The 16576-nt window shown below is 42.1% G+C and overlaps 1 non-coding gene across 1 annotated transcript; it reads right to left on the reverse strand.

Annotated features, from left to right (window-relative positions):
* Nucleotides 1–10638: 10638 nt before the first annotated feature.
* On the reverse strand, nucleotides 10639–10769 carry LOC118580963. Its single transcript, XR_004944613.1, has one exon. It is a non-coding gene; the product is annotated as a small nucleolar RNA SNORA3/SNORA45 family (small nucleolar RNA).
* Between the last annotated feature and the right edge of the window lie 5807 nt (nucleotides 10770–16576).

The raw sequence follows: 16576 nt of genomic DNA on the forward strand, positions 1-16576 counted from the left end.
TGGAAATCAAGTCTGTGAATTTTGGCCATTGATTTGTATTGAGGCCAGGCTGTTGTAATAAAAAACCTGAGTCTGTGGAGAAAGAGAGAGAAGGTCACAAAGTGGAACACTGTGTGAGTGTATTCCTGTAAATTCCAAGAGGAAGTTGAGAGTGAAAGCAAGCTGCAGGCTACAGGTGGAAATGGAGAGATAGCATAGTGGGTCTGCAGGCTACAGGTGGAAACAAAGGTAGCATAGTAGGTCTGCAGGCTACAGGTGGAAACTGAGAGATAGCATAGTGGGTCTGCAGGCTGGCTGCAAGGTAAGAGAAAGCCAGGAAAGAGCAGAAAGGAAGGGAGGTGTCCACGGGGGTCAACAGGCCACTAGAACCAGAACCATGTGGAGAATACAGCGGGCTAGGTTAAGCTGTGGATCTCCCAGGCTGCTGCGAGAGGGGAGAAAGCAGGAGAGACAACCATGTGGGTGCAACAGGCTGCAGGAGCCAGACAATCACACATGTGTCCACGTGGAAAGTAACACAGGAAGAATTGGACTCTAAAATTTGGAATTAGATTTCACTCACAGACAAATGATCTGTACATATCTTACAGATCAACAGATATTGCCGGGGAGAACCAGTGTGTGCTGGGCAAGACAAAGATGGCCTCTTCGTCTCAGACAGGACATTTACAAAGTTTAGAGCGGGAAAGCAGACAGAAACAAGCAGGTTTTGGAGCAAAGAAAAAGAAATAAAATGGAGAATTCTTTCTCAGTTCTCCACCGCATGGTCCAATGTATGCTGAGGCCAGATTTGGTGAGATAATTTTAGATATCCTGCCTGCTATAACTCCTCATCTTTTCTCCTGTTGAGTATCCATTCTCCAGTGGCTCTCATAGACCCAATAATCCTTCAGTGACACATATACCTACCATGTCTTTTTTTTTTTTTTTTTTTTTTTTTTGTTTTTCAAGACAGAGTTTCTCAGTGTAGTTTTGGTGCCTGTCCTGGATCTCACTCTATAGACCAGGCTGCCATAGAACTCACCAGAAATCTACCTGCCTCTGCCTCCCAAGTGCTGGGATAAAGGCACGTGCCATTACCACCCAGCTTTTTTTTTTAATTATTTTTATTTTTATTTAATGTGCATAGTTATTTTGCCATGGGTATTGGGTCCCCTGGAACTGGAGTTACAGACAGTTGTGAGCTGCTATGTGGGTGATGGGAATTGAACCTGGATCCTCTGGAAGAGCAGTCAATGCTCTTAAATGCTGAGCCATCTTTCCAGCTTCCCACCATGCCTTTTATTACAGATCCAAGTCAGTATAATTTATGTACTATATTAAGTAAATACCCAGTAAGAATGATGCCAAAGCATACATATCTTACAGTTGTCCCGAGCAGTTTTTCAGGCAAGACTGGGCAGACAGATGGGTTGGATTGTAAAGAAGCCAAAGTCTGAGCTGACACTCAAGGATAGGATGCAGCATGGACAGCTGTTTATTTTTGTTGTACTTGAGTCAAGGCTGTCTGTTCTTGCTCTAACATTTATCAGTCATTCGAAAATGGTGGCCAGAAAGGCACCAAGATCTTGGGCAAATTTGTTTTAGTCTGATTTTTAATCACCACACAGGAAAACAGCTTAGGAATTAGCATCAAAACAAAGAATGTTTGCAGTACTAGAAGAGTCTGGAGTAACAATCCTCAAAAACAAATTAGGGTCAGCAAGATGGCCCAGTAAAGGTGCTTCTTGCCAAACGTGTTGACTATGTGAGTTTGATTCCAGGACCCTCATGACAAAAGGGAAGAACAGAGTCCTGCAAGTTGTCCTCAGATTTCCACAAATGCCATGCACATCAACACACCCAAATAAATAAATAAATGTTTTTTTTTTTTTTAAATTGACACAGAAGTTACAGGTGAACATTCATAGCATGTGTGTGTGTGTAACTGAACCTAGGGCCTCCTACATGCTAGGCAGGCACTCTCTCCTTGGGCTATATCCCCAGCCACCATAACTCTTTCTTACTGTGATCCTACAATGGTATAAAGCCCAGTCTCTGCTCAAACCTGGGATGCTCATTATTTGTCAGCTGCTGGGGGTGTTGGCAGCTAATGGTTCTTGCTGAGTACTCATAAGGGAATTAGCCTTAGCCCAAAAGAGGCAATTTGCCCAAGATTTTGGTGCCTTTCTGGCCACCATTTTTGAATGACTGATAAATGTTAGAGCAAGAACAGACAGCCTTGACTCAAGTACAACAAAAATAAACAGCTGTCCATGCTGCATCCTATCCTTGAGTGTCAGCTCAGACTTTGGCTTCTTCACAATCCAACCCATCTGTCTGCCCAGTCCTGCTCCCTTGACCTCTCTCAAGGCATTAATGCCCAAAGTCCCAACCACAACCAGCCCGGGCATTCCTCTCTGGCTGGCAACAGATCCTGACAGTCTTACCAACCTTGACAATAGATTATATGACAGATACCTTCACAGTACATGTGCTTCTGTGTTCAAGACACATGTGCTTTTTATTGAACTTGAGAATGGAGGGTGGGGGAGGAATGATCCAGCCATTTAAAATGTAGAAAGTACGAAAATCCCATCATGTACTTCAATTTCATTCCCAGGAGATACCTAAAAAGAATTGAAGTAAAGTTAAAAATTTCCCAGAGGCTGTAAATATTCAGTGATACACTAGACATACCATGTTTGGGGTACAGTTGAGAGGGAGGGTATGCTGTCAGTCATGTGTAGGGATACAGGATATGGCATTTATAAAATAATGGAGCCATTTCAAAATTCAGTGTAAAATTAGCAATGTTCTACCATCATTAAACAATAATTCAGGAATTGTTTCTTTGAAATTCATCTGCATGCTCTATACGGTCGGTGGGGGTAGGTAGGACTGTGGTCTAAAAAGGCCGTCTTGATGAGTGTTAGTCCTGGGGCATGTTGGATCTCTGTTTTCATTCATCATGAAGACTGTCTTCACCATGTCATTGAGTGTAATGCTCATAAAATTCCAACTAGTAATTTTATTTTTGTTTTAAATTCATTTCCAAGCTCTAAGCTTAAGACCAGGGTGTTGGATAGTGAACAGGAATGTTATAGCCCACTTCGACATCAAAGCTGAAATCACATCAGGCATGCGGCTTTAATAAACAAATTGGAAGGAATACATTTACAATGTTTATGCTTGTGCTCCACGTAGTATGCCATGCTGATTTATTTACATGAAGTTGTCCTGGTACATTAACTGTTTCAAGGGGTTCTCTGTTACACAACCTTAAGATTCACGCTGAGTCCTGCTGTCTGGTCCATATGTCAAGACTGGCTTTACTGACTGGGACCTATCAGGCAGTATGCAGGGTCCAACTCTTTGTCTTTCTCTTTCTCTCATCCATGGTTTTCTGTGAATTTAGGTCAGGTGAGTGAGCAGCTCTAGCTCTCTGAAGGACACAGCTATGCTGAAGCATGGAAGACATTATCCTTCCTCAGCACTGGTGCTCTCAAGTTAATTTTGGAGTCCACTGAAGTATGACTGCTAAGGGATTAGGTGCAGCTTATCCTCCCTCTTAAGACCATAGTGCTCTGCTCACCCTCGATTGTCTAAAATGTGAGAGAGACTTTCCTGGGTTGAATGCTAGCCAAGGTAAGTGAGTGTTCTCCATGTTGCAGGGATCAGAGGCAGGGCCTTGCTTCACTTCATTTGTTACTCTGAGAGCAATTCTTTGCTGAATTCCCTGTAATTTCACTATAGAATTGGTAGGCAGAAGTCAGTGCAAATCTTGGGCCATCAGTCACACCGCACCATGGCCACAGACTTCGGGAAGTACTTACGATGGCCTCTCTAAGGAAGGCCACTGGTTCATTTTTTCTAGTCAAGGCCTTCTGAGAAGTATGATGTTCCTGCCAGGGATAGCACTCAACCCAAAATAAGATAGGAAAACTCAAGTGAATATCCAAAGAAATGACAGACAACAGACTCAGAGCAGTAAAAGATCCAGATAATGGCATCATTTACATGTGTTTTCTGATTGTGCTTAACATTTTTAAGGAAATGAAAATTAAGATGGAGAATACCTGCAAAGACCTGAAAATATTTTTTGAAGGTACCCAAATGGTATTTCTATGCTCCAAAATTTGACAGTTGAAACCAGTAACTCAAAATGGGCTTAACAGTAGACAAGCCTTGCCAGGAAAATGCCATAGCAAGTCACTGCATGGCCTCCCCTAGGGGAATGAGGATTTTTCATTGTTGAATTGCTCTTTACTTCTAATCCCTGGCTCTAAGTGCTCAGCCTAGCTTGGCATATCTGAATTGTCTGCTTGACTTGGAGGGTGCATCTTGGGGCAAGGAGCACCTGGGACCCTTTTCTCTTTCTCTAGTCAACCTCAGGAGGAGCAAAATCCCAAGGGAAGGGAAGCAGTCATTTATATGAATGTAAGAATTATAACTGAAGAATAGTGGAAAGCTGAGCAAAGGTTGATGACAAGGACGTTAAAGAAATAACCCTTGCATATGCGAGCTGAGGAGCATTTGGAAGTCCCTTCCTGTCCCCAGGGGTTTCTCCTGTCTGCTTCTCAGTATTGTCATCTCTGTAGTCAGTTACCTTCTTGCTGGGAGCCCCTCCCTGTGTTACTGAATAAAGCTGTTTATTCTCCAAGGGAATAATAATGAGCATCAGTAAGAGGACAATTCCACAAAAGACTCCACTGATGGTCTTTCCCACTTCTCTAATAGTAACACTTGCTCCAGTTTCAAGTGTGTTCAGAGCCAGCTCAAATGCACACATAGCCCAATGTTCTCTATGGGCAAGGACACTGGGCATCACATAGAGTTGAAATGCTACACTTTTCTGACCTTGATTCAAGGCTAGAACACTGAAACAGGGTAACAATCAGAAAACAAAGAAAAGAAGAGAACAGTGAGTCAAGTTGCTGGCCTAGTCCCATGTGTAGCAAAATGAGGTGGAAAAATAGGGCATTGACCTGGTGCTTCTCGGTGATGGAGCTCTGTTCTTCATCCAAGCTGTTGACCTAAGTGAAGAGTGAGGTCGTTGAGGAACAGTTTTCACCCTGTTTATGTAGAGTCACATGGCTGAAAGACAGCTCTGAAATGTCCGAAGTCTTTAAGAGTGCACAACCATCTGGAGCCTGAGAGACCCCCAGAGGTTCCAGGGAAGACAGTCAGTGGAGGCTGAGCCTGCAGAGCATGCGATATCCCCAGAACAACCTAAAAAAGGCAAGTCTTATGGGAAGATACTTTTAAAAAGTGGTTTTATGAGATGAAGAGGCGCATGTAGCAGGAGAAAGGGTCTAGAGACAGCATACCATGACCAGGGCTGCCACCAAAAACCACGTGGAAGTCCACGACCTGTGCTGCACTGGTTGCCACTGACAAGGAAGCTTCTTTTGCAGTGATATTGATGACTGCAGACTCGATTCATGACTGAGAATGAGACAGTGAAGGCTTCTGTGACAGCATGCCTCCCCCAACACACACACACACACACACACACACACACACACACACACACACACACACACCAACAGTCCAGACAGGAGGCTAGCGAAGAGAGTGCTTGAAATTGTGATAAAGATGCTGAAGTGTAGCTCTTCACAGTTGATGGAGTCTGGCAGCTGGGCTGACGGTGGGGTGGGAGTGGGAGGGTGGGAGGGGATGAAGAAGACTCAGTTTTCTTTAAGGGTCTGGCCACTGGGAGTTGGACCATGCTCCAGTGAGTATATGGGCAACACAAATTAGCCTTGGTGTTTTTGTTTTTGTTTCTGTTTTGGAGGGGGAGGAGGGAGGGGATAGAGGGGGAGGGTGGACCTTACAGGAATGGGAAGTGAGTGTGATCAGGGTGCACTGTATGAAATTCCCAAAAAAATTAATGAAAATATTACATCGGGGGGAAAAAAGAGTTAACAATGCACATGGTCAGCTCTTAAAGTGACTGTAATTCATCACACTGATCCTTGTGTTCTTTCCCACGAAAAAATACAGTGTTGACCTAGTCTGGCTATTAAGGTATTAGAGAGTTTGATGCATATATTCCATACCCTACCCTCATGGATGTGGCTTAGACCTATATTAAAACTGGCAAGATAAAGCAAATGTTTGCTGACCTGTGGTATTTGGATAGTTTGGGTGAATCTTGGGTCAAATTCCTGTTGAGAGTCTAAAGAGAAAGTAACAAGAATGCCCTGTGACATCAACAGGCCACAGGGGAAGTTAGTCTTCAGTTCTTTAAAAGGAAACGGATGCTGCCACACAATACAGAGTCTGGGGGAAAGCTGCATCACTTCAGAGGAAGCGCCTACTTTCAAAAAACCTCATTAAAAAATGCCAACCTCACTGATGCAGACAACAGTGCTGCTGGGAAGTCACGGCTTACGTTTTTGCAGGCTCCTCTTTCCTTGCCTGTACTTCTTTCCCTTTCAGTAGAAACGGGGGATTTGAGTAATTCCACATCAGAAATTTTAAATGCAAAGAAAGAAAAGGATAAACTGACATGTGATTTTCAAGCAATTCCAAGCAGTGACCTGGAGGAACTAGAGAACAAGTTTAGAAAACACTGAAAACCCAGGGTTTGTAGACAATGGAATTGATGAGAATCCAAGTAAACCAATTTCTACTGCTTACCATGGAGCATAATTTGCATATTAAACCAGTGATTTGCATTATTGTGAGCTGACTGGCTATGTGTGAAGTCCTTTGTGATTGTACATTGAAATTTAAGAACACAAAGTCGTTTTTCATGTTGTCCTGTCTTTACATACTTTCCAACACAAAGACTGGATTTTGACATTTCGAAAGGTCACGCTCAGCTCAGGTTAAAGTCTCTGCTTCGTTCTGTATCACTGTTCTTACTGAGGCACTCAACATCTGGATGCCATCAACATCTGGATGCCATCTTTCTATGGGGCAGGTCTGTGGGAGGGTTTGTCCAAGCAGGCTGACTGGGTCTAAGCATAAAACACATGGACTAAAGGGCTAATCTGGTCAAGATGGTGATTTCCATGCAGATAAACACCACTTACCACAGAAATTGCTGCTCCCCTGTCTACTTATGCTCACTTTAAAAGGTAATTTTACTCATCTTTGCAACTGATTTTCACCTTCTACTTTTTAATTAATTAATGTGTGTGTGTGTGTGTGTGTGTGTGTGTGTGTGTGTGTGTGTACACATAGAAGCATGTGCATAAAGAAGCCAGGTATTCTCAAGAATACTGTCAACCGCTTTGAAACACTGTCTCTTGTTGGCTTGGAGTTCACTAACAGGAGGTAGGCTGACTGGCCAGCAAAGCTAACATCCTCCTGGCTACCTGGTCAGCACTGAAATTACATTCACCAGCACACGCAGTGTTTTTAGGTAAGTTCTGAGTGTCAGAATCAAGTCCTTATACTTGTCAGACAAATCTTTACTGACTGAGTTATCTCCTAAAAGCTAGCCCCTAAAAGTCTGATATTTTAAAGAAGACAGAGACTACTTTAGAAGCAGCTCATTGAAAACAAAACAAAACAAAACCAGAATGTAAGTGAGATCAAGGCTAACTTGTCTAAGAGGGTGACACAGTAGAATTTTGATCCCAAGACCTTTGCGATGCTTGGAGCAGCAAAGGCAGAGCAGAAACAGGGCAGAGCTTGGCACGGCCTCACCTGGGTTTGGTTGTTGCCGCTGCCGAAGTGAAACACAGGCTGTATGATGTTTTAATGGTGTTGGTTCATTGGGAGATTTTTTCATGGGGACAGAAATCCAAACTGCAGACCCCAGTGCTCCGAAATAGCAACCCTTTTCACTGTTGGCATTCCGAGGTGAGGTTAGATCTTCAGCAAGAATGAGGCTGTAGCTATCTTGAAGCTGGGATAAGAGGACATCTTCAGTGCTCTCAGTGGTCAATTAGCCCAAGATCTGAAGATGTGGTACCTCCATCATTTCTGCAGTGAGACAGTGAAGCTACTTCTGGTCCCCTACAAACAGCTGGTAAGGAAAGCCGGAAGCCAGCTTGGTGCAGGATGCTTGGTGACTCTCATAAAGGAGTCTCTGGACTCTTTCTTCCACTCTTTGGAATTGTTGGGAAAATGTCACTACACTGAGGTTGAAGGGGACAAAGACAGTTCCCCCCAGAGCCAAACAAGCTATAGGACGGAGTCACCAGCAGAAGATGGCATGCCACTGGTGCAGCTGGTGCTGGAAGGACAGCCTGGGAGCTAGGCGAGATGGCAACCTCTGTCTGGGTACAAATGACATTGGAACTGTCTCAGAGCAACACTTTAAGGATGGCTTCTTTTGATACTGGAGAGAGTTCAGGGAAATGTCATGGTAGGTGGCACAGTCATATATACTGTCTTACAAAATTATTCTGACAACGGTTATGAGTCTGAAAACACTGTGGTATTACAGATAAAAGAGGCAGGGAAACCACAGAATATAGTTCTCATATATGCTTAAAAGATAAATGTCATATACGATACTAGTGTTTTAAAATAAATTTTGAAAAACTGAGTAGTAAAGCCTTTTGAGAGAACTGAGAAGCCATTTTCTAAAATCTTTTCTTATTTTACTCCACATAAGTAAATAAATTTAGAGGAGTGGGGGGGGAAGCATAAACACACAAAATCAAATACCTATGAGTAATGAAGGAAAAGATGAGAATTATTTTGGGGGAATTTCATGCAAAAATACACTGAAGTTACATGATTTCCACCTGTTCCCCTTCCTCTTCCACTGCCCTAGGATTCACAACCCTTTATCCTCTAATGATTATTGTTACCTATGTAAACAACCTACTGAGTCCATTTTGTATTGCTTCTATGTATGTGTTTAGGGCTGACCACTTGAAACTGGCAAACCTATCAGGGGCTCATCCCTAGAGAATACTGATTCTCCCTTTCTTAGCATCCCCTGACTTCCCATAGTTCTTCACCTGGGGGTAGGGCCTTGTGAAACTTCTGCCATCTTTGTTGGTACATTGACAGATATCATCACTGCTCCAGTCTTATTTAGGCAGCCATATTGTTGAGATTCACAGGTACAACTTCTCTATTGAGTCTAGAAGACACTATGTTGCAGCAGGCTTCCTGGTCTTCTGGTTCCTATGATCTCTCTGCCCACCCCATTCACCTTTGCCATCTTCCCTGAGCCTTAGGTGTAGGGGATGTATTACAGTTGTACTAATTGGGGATGGGTAGCTTATGCCCACTTATTTTTTGCATTCTGACTAGCTGTGGATCTCTGTAGCAGCCTTAATTTTTTGCAAAAAGAAGTTTCTTTGATGAGAGGGTGCAGGCTGCAGTTACCTGTGGGTGTGTTTACAATACAGTCAGAGGTTATATTGATTTAGAAAAATGGTGGTAGTTTCTCTTCTGGGATTCATGTGTTCTCCAGCCACGGGTAGGTAGTTAGCTCAGTTTACAGTATCAGGCAGGAATTCCCTTCTATTGAGTGGCTCTAAGTCCCATTAGGCAGATGTTGGTTACCCTCAAGAAATAAGCACCATTGGGGAGATGGTCATTGTTGTGGGTCACAGGCTTAAAATCTGGGTAGAACTACTGATTGTTTTTTATCTTTGGCAGCTTGAATAGCACCTTCTGGTGCTGTGGGAGTTAGTTCTCAGGAAAGAGACTTCCAGGTCAGTACCAGCTTGATTCCTCCAAGCTTTGTGTTTAGAGTGTGTGGTGCCCTCAGATACAGGGTCTTACCTTCTTCCCTGTTTCTGGCCTACATTCTCTTAATATAAATGCAAGGCTTTTTGCCTAGTGGTATGGTATATGGAAATTCAAATCTACATTTTCTGGAGCAGAAAAGCTGTTTGAGGATCATTGCATCCATAAGAAAAATGTTTGGACTAGACAATCCCATAAACATGGGAGAGAATAAAGTAGGGGCTATATACCAGCCTCAAAACTTTTTTTAGAGTGACAGGGTCTCTCACCATTTATTTCTATGCTCAAAAATATATAATTCATATTATTTATCATACAAAATGGGAAATAAGACACCCAACTCCTGTTCTCACTAGGCACAACAAACCCCCTATATAATTTAGAAACCAATCACTTAATTTCTTCCCCTGAGTGCTGGCAAGGGAGGTCCACAGTAAACACAGTGCAGTGGGCGGAATGGCGGCTGAACAGAACTTCTGAACGAGAACGGGTTCTGAAAGGACACATGTTTGACAGTCAGCAAGTGGGGTGTCTAGGCAAATAGAGTCGAGCAGGAAGGGCAGCCAGTGCACAGCACGTTCTTTATCATTCCCAAGGGCTTGGGAATCAGATGCCTCAAATTTAACCCTCCAGGGCTGCTTTCCAGTCCTTTTGCAATAAGCACTGTTTATTTTGGACTGCTGTAAAAATAACTGCAAACTCTAGAGACTGAGACAACAGAAACTTATTTGCTCACAGTTCTGGAATTTGAAGACATAAAATTAATGTGTTGGCATGGCCACATTCTCTCCAAAAGCTCTAGAATCCCCATCTCTTCTGGCACCTAGCGGCTCCTAGCATTCCTTGGCCTGTGGGATCTTATCTTCAGTCTTGACTCTGCCCATATGACCTTCTCTGTTTCTCTCTGCATGAAAACTGCCCTTCTCCTGTCTCTTGAAATGATTTAGGATATAATTAAGTAGACACCGATTCTCTAATGTGTAAAGTAGGGCACATTTCTGCCCTGAACACTAACACAGGCATTGCCTGCCCCTGTTGGTGCATCAAAACCAGCAGATCCTCTCTGAAAACTCTAGCTCACCAGGACATATGCTGTACCAGGGTATGACTCTAGTTTTGGCAAGAGTGAAATTTTGATGGGATATTTTATTAGTAAAGTGTTTTTGATCATGTATCTTGACTTTCCAATGTACTAATATTATATCAAAACATATGTGCACATACATAAAGTATAATGAAATAAAGATGGACAAAAATATTCCCGTCCATCACTGGACTGTTTGAAGAGCAGTACTATAGAATATGGCCGAGAAGGAAGACATTACTTCTGACTGTTGATCTGGGATGACTTTATGGAAGAGATGAGGTTCACTAAGTAAATTCCAGACAATAAAGGTGGACAGATTTATTGAATAGAACTTACCAGGAAAAAAAAATAAAACAAAACACAACCGGCCAAGAGTTCTTTTCTTATTCCTTTATTAAACCTTACAGTATACAGTATACAGTAGTGATTAACTATCTATTTCATTGACATGTCGAAATGCTGGTCCTGCTACTTTTCCACACAGACTTGGATAAATCACTTCATCTACAAACAGCTTAAGTAGCTAGCATACTCACTGCCTGCATATATAATCCTAGGGCATATAACTAGCTTTAAGTTGTTTTTTTTTTTCATTTTATACCTCATAGAAAGTGAGTTCTCTGAGACCAACAACAAATCATTTGCCTATTATACGGTTTGGTGCTTTCCTTGAAGTAGGCACTCAAATATTAGTTAAAATATTTGATTAGGAGCTGAACTTGTGTGCAGAGTTAAATATTTGAGTAATGAGTATCAGTAAACAATAAGAGAATGACATGGTAGGATCAGGCCATGGGGGAATCACAGCATCTTCAAGTACACTGTAATTCAAGAGGTGGTGATGGAGCTGGGCCTGATGTCACAAGCTTGTACTTCCAGCTGCTTAGGAGACAGAGGCAGGAGGAACACAGATTTAAACCCTGTCTAGCCACAGAGTGCATTATATATATAAAATCCTGGCCAACTTAGAGAGCCCCCACCTCAAATTTTAAGGGGAGATGGTTTGGGAATATAGTTCAATGGCAGAACTATAGGTAGCCTAGGCAAAAAAAAAAAAAAAAAAAAAAAAAAAAAAAAAAAAAAATGAAGTAATACAGCAATGAAGTTTTAAGAGGGAGGACTATTTTAATACTGGAGACAGAAATCTCGTTTGTCTACAAAGGTGTTGCTCTCCCAACTGAGGTACATTACAGTGCATGCGTATTTTTTTCCTTTCTAGTTCAGTCTGGGAAATACATACTCTCCTTTTCTGGTTATTACTTGCCAATTTCCTCAAATCTTTAAGATTAACTTGCTCCATGATGTTAGAGGTCCAGGCATGTCAGAAAGATGACAATGTGCTAATTAAAAGAGGTGCCATCTGAACCAATGACACTAAAACATAGCTCCTCGAGACCACAGACTGCGAGGTCAATCAAATTTCACATCTGCTTCTCTCCAGTCATGTTACACATCCCTTCCCAATGCCTCACCTCTGTATTCCTCAGCCCACTCGGGATTAAATCAGGTACAACGCCCTCTGTAAGAGCCAGGAGACAACCTTGGGCTTCTTGCTGCCTTCCTACCCTCTGTCTGAAGGAGCTAGCCTTTCTGCTGGGAAAGGATTGCTTCTCAAACTAACAGGACTGCTGGCAGTGACAGGGAGTGTCACCTGCCTGACACAGCTGTTACAGAATGCCAATCATTTTCCACTGTGGTGTGAAGATCACCTGAGGCAAACCAGAGAATATTCAGCCTCATTGTTTCAAACAAGTGGGAAAGCATGTCTGGTTGTGTTACTGAGAGCTCCCTTTAAATAGTGCCAGTCAAAATCTCGAGTGCCCATTTTGCCAGAGAAGATGGTATCGATTGTAGTTTTAAATTAAGTTTATCTCACTGGGTAGTATACATATGCTCACTAGGAAGGTTTTAAAAACATTTCCATAGGACGAAAAAACTTTAGCTCATGTTAGCATATATTCTCAGTCATCTTTCAGTGACATATAGGAAAGTTGCTTAATTGTATTTCTCATTTCACTACCTATTAAGATATAATTTCCAAACTACTTTTCAAAATATTCCTGTTGATAAGAAATGGGAACAAATTATAATGTTAGCAATGAGAAGACAATGGGGGTTTGCTGGTGGAGGCGGGAATAGGGGGTGAGGTTTGAAGAAGCAGAAATCAAAGGGCAAAGGGCAGGGAAATTCACCTGGGCAAGCGGGTTTCTAAAAGTTACTTTATAAACCAGAAGTCATCTCTGGCCAATTAGTCTAACTGCATAATTTCTCCTCATTGAAAAAGCTGTTTAAATTCAGGAAAAAGGGGGCAAGAGTTTTAATATTTTAAAGAGAAACGGAATTATTAAAACAACCAGAACCATACTTGTAGTGGTTTGAATGATAATGGTCCTCAGAGCTCATGTTTGAACACTTGGTCTCCAGTTGGTAGAACTGTTAGGGAAGGATTAGGAAGGTGTGGCCTTATTGGAGGAGGTGAGTCATTGGGTGATTCTGAGATTTCAAGACTCCTGCATGATTCTTAGAGCTCTCTCTCTGCTTTGTCACTACAGATTAAAATGTGAGCTCTCAACTGTCCCTGTCATCATGCTTTTGCTTTGCCATCATGGACTCTACCCAGCTGTAGTAGTTTGATGAGAATGGCCCCCATTGGCTCATGTCTCAATATTTGGTCCCCAGTTAGTGAAACTGTTTGGGAAGGACTAGGAGGTGTGGTCTTGTTGGAGGAGGTGTACTAGTGGGGGTGGGCTTTGAGGTTTCACAAGATGTATACCATTCCCAGTGTGTTCCCTGCTTCCTACTTTTGGATGTAAGGGCTCAGCTGTTCCTGCCACCATGCCTTTGTTCCACCATCACAGACTCTAACCCTCTGAAACTACAAGCCCAGTGACATGCTTTCTTTATACTTTGCCTTGGTCATGTTTTTTTTTTTTTTTTTTTTTTTTCCCACTGCAGTAGAAAAGTAGCTGAGACAGTACTATCTCCTACACACATCTTACTAAACAACATAAAACCAAGACAACTTTGTACAGAACTAAAGGAAATGTAGAAGTGCTGAAATCCCTACTTCTGGATTTTATCACTACCTTTTTACATTGTAACAAGGACAACAACATTGGTGGAAAGTAAACCCCAATCCAAAGTCTAATTCTGTTACTACAAGGAGGGGGTAAGGCAATGTAGTATCTGTGGCAGTTAGTTGAAGCTTACAAAAACCCAAACTGGGGCATTTTGCCCAAACTGCTGGCACTTCATTTAAGAATGACAAAGTACTGTGAAACTTTAACTAGGGATTCATTAGAAAACTTAACACAACTAAAGATCTAGTGCTGAATTTCATTTAAAAGGGTGGGGGGAATTTTCTTACTACAGTAGAAGATGTGTTCAGTTGAACCAAACAAAGACAAATTTTCAGTCATGGAGAAAAAGTAGAATACAAAACAATAAAAACTCCCAAGCCCCACTAGTAACAGAATGCAAGAGAAATAGTTTTAAGAACAACGTTCTAAGCAGTTGCACAAAATTTACTAATTAGTTAAAGTAACTCAAACTGCTGGCAACATACTTCCATGTTACTAGTACAGATTTATCTGGAGAATGCTAAAGTTGCCCACCTTAACTTCAGTTGTTAAATGTCCATTTGGTCTTAACAGAATTTCTATTGGATAGTCTACACTGTCTCTTAACTATGTATTACATATAATATGTATTAGTATATATATTTCAGGTAAGGCTCTTCCTTTTAGAAAAGAGATATACTCAGTAGTTTTGTATTATTTCTAATACTGGAAGGTTCTACTTCTGGAAAATTTAAAAGTAAATCTGTATTTACATGAATACTTAAAATGACAAAATTAGCATCACAAATTCATTTTTTAAGTATTTTTTTTCATTTATTTTACATTTACATACCGACCACAGTTTCCCCTTCCTCCTCTCCTCCCGGTCCCCTCCCCTTCCGCTCCTCTTCCTTCTCCATTTTGCCTCCCATGGGTTTGAACAAAGGATGGCACATCAAGGTGAGGCAGGACCGAGCTCTTTCCCTTGCGGCAAGGCTGGACAAGGTAACCCAGCATGGAGAACAGGTTCCCAAAGCTAGCTAAGCGCCAGGGACTGGTCCTGATCTCACTGCTAGGAGCCTTACAAACAGACCAAGCTACACAACTCTCACATACATACAAAGGGCCTAGGTTGGTCCCATGGAGGCTCCATAACTGTTGGTCCACAGTCCAAGAGCTCCTATGAGCTCAGGTCAGCTGTCTCTGTGGGTTCCCCCATCATGACCCCCCTGGCTCATACAATCCTTCCTCCTTTTCTTCAGGAGAACTCCTGGAGCTCAGCCCAGTGCTTGGCTTGGATCTCTGCATCTGCTTCCATCAGTTACTGGATAGAGTATCTCTGATGACAATTAGGGTAGTCACCAATCTGATTACAGTAGAGGGCCAGCCAGTTCAGGCACCATCTTCACTATTGCTAGGAGTCTTAGCTGGAGTCATCCTTATGGATTCCTGCAGATTTCCCCGACACCAGGTTTCTCCCTAACCCTGAAATGTCTCCCCTCCATCAAAATATCTCCTTTTATTACTCTCCCCCTCTACTCCACCCCCAATCCATCTCCTGTACCCAGCCCACCCAAACCGCCCCCCTCAAGTTCCCATCCCTCTATTTCCCCCACCCATGCCCACAGTTCACCCAGGAGACTTCTTCTATTTCCCCTTTGCAAGGAAATCCATACATTCCTCTTTGGGCCTTCTTTGTTATCTAGCCTCTCTGGGGCTGTGGATTATAGATTGGTTATCCTATATTTTACTCCTAATATTCACTTACGAGTGAGTACATACCATGTTTGTCCTTCTGGGTCTGGGTTACCTCATTTGGGATGATTTTTTTTTTTTTTTTTAGTTCCATCTATTTGCCTGGAAATTTTATGAGGTCATTGATTTTTACAGCTGAGTAATACTCCATTGTGTAAATGTACCACATTTTCTTTATCCATTCTTCGGTTGAGGGACATCTAGGTTGTTTCCAGGTTCTGGCTATTATGAATAATGCTGTGTGGTATGATTGAGCATCCTTTGGGTATTTGCCCAAGATTGGTATAGCTGGGTCTTGAGATAGATTGATTCCCAATTTTCTGAGAAACCGACATATTGATTTCCAAAGTGGTTGTACAAGTTTGCACTCCCACCAGCAGTGGAGTGTTCCCCTTGTTCCACATCCCCTCCAACATAATATTTTGGCATCTGAGTAAACCATTACAACCAAATCAGCATACTGTAAATCAGTATGAGGTGGCATGTATCTCTTTACCTTTCCAAAGTTGCTGCCACACATATGCAGGTATGTATGCTAATGATGAACATATAGGGAGCAAGTTACAACTGAGTTATACTGGTTCATCTCAAGAGCCCATAAACATTTGTATCATTTGCCTAAGGAGACTACTGTTAATTTTTATTTATATCCTAAATATCACAGAATAACTGAATATTAGTAGACCTAAGCACCAGACGAATTCAGACTACAAACATCAAGTATTCTGGCCTATTATCATATCTTAGTGAACTCGAACATGTGTCCAAGGCATGCTCAAGCAAAGAAGGTGGCCTATTTTTATATACCAAGAGCAAAGAATTTCAAAGGTATAGATGACTTCAGAAACTCACAAAATGTCTGTCAATCATGCTGGAGTTACCTTCTCAAAGTTCTTTGAGACACCATTCAGAAAACTGGGTTTTTGTTTGTTTGCTTGTTTGGTTGGTTTTTTGAGACAACTGTGTAGCTCAGGTGCCTTTCCTGGAACTCACTATGTAGCCCAGGCTGGCCTCAAACTCACAGAGA

The sequence above is a fragment of the Onychomys torridus genome, chromosome 3 (genome assembly GCF_903995425.1).
Source record: "Onychomys torridus chromosome 3, mOncTor1.1, whole genome shotgun sequence".
Classification (NCBI taxonomy): Eukaryota; Metazoa; Chordata; class Mammalia; order Rodentia; family Cricetidae; genus Onychomys; species Onychomys torridus.